Consider the following 5,449-nt stretch of genomic DNA (forward strand, 5'->3'; position numbering starts at 1 on the left):
TTGAGCATTACGGTTCCCACTTTGTCTGGTATTTTGTCACCGTGCCAGCGGTTCACGTTGGCTGGCATGCTGAGTAAAAGTCCGTGTGAATCTCCTTTGGCAGGTTTGGAGAGAAGGTCCCAATACCACTATGTTTTCTTAACCTGTTGCATTATGTGTTTTATGGCGTTTTGTTGCATTATGTGTTTTATGGCCGCGGGCCCAGGAGGAGCCTCGGCAGTTGCCTCTCAAACTTGTTTTCTTGCTGGACATTCAAAGCCTCTATGGCCTGTCCTGTGACACTTGAAGCATAAGCCCTCCTTAAAGCAGTACAACTGAGTTGAATGGTCTGAGGCCTTACAAATTCTTCAGGGACCAGCAGCTGTATTCGTTTGTGGCGTTCTGGCTGAAGTTCTACTTTGATTCTGTTCCTGGGTTGACAGGAGCTTTTCCTGAAGAGAAATCACTTTGTTCAATGGAGCCTGATCACTGTTAATGGGTGTAGCTGAATTATCATGACCGACTGCTTGTTGTTGAGTCATACACCAAGCATCGGGCGTCATCACAACTTCTACCTTGGCAGTACATTGCGCCCTGTGTCTGGCTGACTGTTTGTCTCTGTGATGGCTGTCAATCATTGCCTGCAAATCTCCAAAGGTCCAATTTTCAATAGGCCTGCACCTAAGAGCGGCATATAATGCTGGATCAGGGCAGTGCTCTTTGCAAGCACTCATTGGCAAGGTCAATTGCTTTGTTCAGTCTAACCCAATAATCCAAGCAGCTCTCTGACTGTCTTGGTAAGGTTTCATAGAAGTATCCTAATGGAATCGTTGACGAGATTGCTTCTCCAAAGTGCTGCCTCAAGATATTGTATATGGCTTCAGGGACTCTGCTTATGTCAACAAGAGGGTTTCCACAGAGCCCAATTCTGACTGTCTTTAGCCCGCCCCAAAGGTCTATCCTGTATCTCTTGCCCCTGTTCTGATATACTGCATCCCTTATTTTTCAAGTAAGCTTGCATAAGTTCTTGCCATTCAGTCACTGTTCACCGGTCTGTGCTATCACCCCGGAAGTGGGGTGGTTCTCTGACGTCTGACTTCAGAATTAGTATTTCTACTATTGGTTGGGGAGGGGGAGTGCTTGCACCAGCCCTTGCTAGACTAATTTCACTGCCCAGTTGTTTGACTAACTCTGCTAGGGCTTGCAATTGGGTTCGGTTTTCATTTTCACCCTCTATGGCTTTCTGGGACTCTTCACTGTTATCGTTGCCTGGTTGGCTACTGCTAACATGCTCTGGTTGGCTACTGCTAACACTTGGCACTCTAGTATCGATTGCTGGGTATCTAAGAGGACTGGCTCTAGAACTATGTTCCACCATACTGGCCAACTGAGCTCCCCGCCCCACCCCAGTGGCAATACCTTGTGGACCTCTCACAGTAACACCAGCCGGAGTAACATGCACATTGTTATCACCAACACCTGATATGTCTTCTCTCTCCTGTTCTGTAATCTCATACAATCTCATACAATTGAGGTGTCCAAAGTTCACCTTGCCCTCAAATGTTCTAAACGTGTGATGTCGATCCAGTTCTGTGTAGGGGTCCCCCGGCGATCTGCTGCAGCTGATCTGTTGATCCGGGTCACGGCACCAATCTGTCGCGGGTTTCTTATGTACCACAGGAGAACCAAGAAATGAAGAGCGACACCACGGCTGTCTTTTAGGCTTTTATGTTGATCTGCAATAGTATTGTGAAAAGACAGGACAGGAACACATCAGTCTCCAATGCACCATCTGACAAGTTGTTCTTTCTCTCGCAGTGTTTTCTCGGACTCACACAATCACACTCATACATAAAGCCATAATGTATACTATAAAATAATAACCAGTCCTTAATACAGAGAATGAATAATCTTAAATCTTAGACAATAGGACTATACCTGCAATAGTATTGTGAAAAGACAGGACAGGAACACAGTCTCCAATGCACCACCTGGCAAGATGTTCTACACAGGAGCATGAAGCATCCTGTCTCACATCCCCAATACATTGCTAGGTGCTTTCAGTGTTGACAGTACCAAAATACAACAACTCATGTACAAAAGGCTGCAACATAAACAAGTTACAACGTGAAATCGCCTCTATTCCATTCAGACTGTGGGGGACCAAACTACATCTCCCATAATGCAATGCCAGCACCAGTCGGCAGCTCAGCTAACCATCTGAATCACAGAAAGGCATGCTAGCTAGCAACAGCAGCACTTTTAACACTCTGTAAACTATATGAATAACAACAATAAAACTCTGAAAGTTACATGTTTCAATAGTCTCACACTCCCTTATAACAATATCTACTGCATTAACCTTGGGATGTTTAATTTATTTCACGTTATGGACTTCTACAGAGGAGTAATCTGCAACATATACCTTTCTCTCTCAGTGTTTTCTCGGACTGAGGAGATCGGGAGCTACGGGCAGTACCAGGGTGTTAGTAGGTGACACAAGCTACTGTAGCTGCCTACCTAACATCAACAGGCAGCACCAGTAGCGCAACAATTAAAAATAGACACCAAAAGAAAAGTTCCTGGCGATCATAGCGATCTGACTCCCTTCTGTCTGAACTTGGAATATTCCTGTTTGCGGGCTTTGGCCACTGACCTTCAACCTGGTTGTTCTGTTCTGCGTTGTGTACTATTCTAATCATTTGAAGTTTGATGGAATAACCATTTTAACTCTACTACATATGTTCAGGCATGCATGATCAAATCAAATGTTATCCGTCATGTACACAGTTTACTGACGGTATAAAAGGTCCAGTGAAATGCTTGCGTTCTAGCTCCATCAACACTTCAGTGCAATGTCAATCAAAAATAACAAGTCATTAAATGAAGTTGGTATGCACAGTATAAATTATGAATGTGCTATATCAAATATGACTTTGTTACAAATGTAAAGTTAGTGTCTTGGTCGAACAGTTGAATAAATATTATATAATAGAACAATAGACACAAGCACACACACAGTTAACGCAAAGGGTTGAATGTATGGAGAGTCAGGGAAAAGTTGTCCATGCCTGTATTTACGCACAGCAGCACATTTCAGGTCACTGAAAAAATGACAGCTACCTCCTATGCATATACATGTGTTAAAGGGCTACTGCACTTCCTGCTTTGGCCTCGTTTTAAATTTGGTTCATTATGAAATTCTAGCTGACATGCCTGAATTCAAACATAAGTGTGGTTTGATGTGGGTGTCTATTGTGTGTTCACAGGTGGGAAGAGTTGGCCAAATTATTTAGCAAATTAGCTTCAGCCGAATAGTGTGACCATGGCAAAGTTTGTTTGACTTTAGACAACATATCTCCTGGCTAGTTATGCACCATCAATAAATTGAACAATGTAAATTAGATTATTTTAGTTTGCTCATTAAATGCTTTCAATATTTGCATTTGAATTTTTACAGTTTATAGTTGTTTTGAGGTTAAGCCATTGAAATTTGGAGCTATTGGAAATTTTACATATTGCCCAATGTATATTGTGTAATTTATTGATGGTCCCTAACTAGCCACATAGGGATATCCAAAGTCAACCCTTAATTTTACTACGGGCATTGCGATTGGGTCAAGTGCTGCTGCACTCCAAATTGATGATTACTTGTGTGCTGCCAGCTGTGGGCAGGATTCAAACAAACCCAACCTTCCCAAATGTCACAAAACTCTGTTTCTAGATGAGAATACGTTTTTTTAGGGGCAGTAGCTATTTAATCTCCATTTTATCTCTTTGCCAATGCCAACAGATGGCGGAACTGCTGAAGGAGGAACTGCAGATGGAGGAACTGCTGAAGGAGTCTTGAGTGAGCGCAGGAAGCATCTGAATCGACTCTTTTGTCCAGAAAGTCACTGAGCAGCTCCACACTGTACCACAGACTCATGAGGTGGAGGAGGTATGTTAGTGACACTGTGTCCAGGGGATTAGAACTAATGGCAACTTGTTGTATTTGGTCTGAACTCAGTGACCTCCATAAATGTTTCAATGTCAATCATCTTTTTTTTTCTCCAGCTGAGGGACCTGTCATGGTTGTCAGGAGTAGTAAAGGTCTCCTTTCTCCTGGTGCCAAAGGCAGACAAAGGCAAGTTCCACATGGGCATCTACCCACTGGGAACTTGCACCAAACCAGACATCTCAGTCGATCTGGCAGTCACTATTCCTGCGGTACTTAACACCACAGTATTCACTCTGAAACATGGCAGTCATAATTCGATCATACAACAATAATGACATGCATCTATTCACATTTTCCTTCCAGGATGTCCTGCACCCTAAAGATGCCCTAAACCAGAGGTACCCACGGAAAAGGGTCCTCTCGTGACATTGGGATCATGCGGTTTTCATGTCTCCATGGCAACCGTCTCCGCCCCCTCCTGTTGCTTGCCCCTCCAGGTACCTAGCAACATACTATAGAACTACACTGTAGCATCTGTTACAGAAGGGTGGTATAGGAATGGAGCCAAGTCATGTAGTCTATTTCACTGTTTTTGTTAACTCAAAGTCAAAGGTTTGTTGGCTTTGCATGCAACCCATATTTTTATTTTATTTTTTATTTCACCTTTATTTAACCAGGTAGGCAAGTTGAGAACAAGTTCTCATTTACAATTGTGACCCGGCCAAGATAAAGCAAAGCAGTTTGACACATACAACGACACAGAGTTACACATGGAGTAAAACAAACATACAGTCAATAATACAGTATAAACAAGTCGATATACGATGTGAGCAAATGAGGTGAGATAAAGGAGGTAAAGGCAAAAAAAGGCCATGGTGGCAAAGTAAATACAATATAGCAAGTAAAACACTGGAATGGTAGATTTGCAGTGGAAGAATGTGCAAAGTAGAAATACAAATAATGGGGTGCAAAGGAGCAAAATAAATAAATAAAATAAATACAGTAGGGAAAGAGGTAGTTGTTTGGGCTAAATTATAGGTGGGCTATGTACAGGTGCAGTAATCTGTGAGCTGCTCTGACAGTTGGTGCTTAAAGCTAGTGAGGGAGATAAGTGTTTCCATTTTCAGAGATTTTTGTAGTTCGTTCCAGTCATTGGCAGCAGAGAACTGGAAGGAGAGGCGGCCAAAGAAAGAATTGGTTTTGGGGGTAACTAGAGAGATATACCTGCTGGAGCGTGTGCTACAGGTGGGAGATGCTATGGTGACCAGCGAGCTGAGATAAGGCGGGGACTTTACCTAGCAGGGTCTTGTAGATGACATGGTGCCAGTGGGTTTGGCGACGAGTATGAAGCGAGGGCCAGCCAACGAGAGCGTACAGGTCGCAATGGTGGGTAGTATATGGGGCTTTGGTGACAAAACGGATTGCACTGTGATAGACTGCATCCAATTTGTTGAGTAGGGTATTGGAGGCTATTTTGTAAATGACATCGCCGAAGTCGAGGATTGGTAGGATAGTCAGTTTTACAAGGGT

This window comes from Oncorhynchus clarkii, chromosome 30 (assembly GCF_045791955.1).
Source record: "Oncorhynchus clarkii lewisi isolate Uvic-CL-2024 chromosome 30, UVic_Ocla_1.0, whole genome shotgun sequence".
Lineage (NCBI taxonomy): Eukaryota > Metazoa > Chordata > Actinopteri > Salmoniformes > Salmonidae > Oncorhynchus > Oncorhynchus clarkii.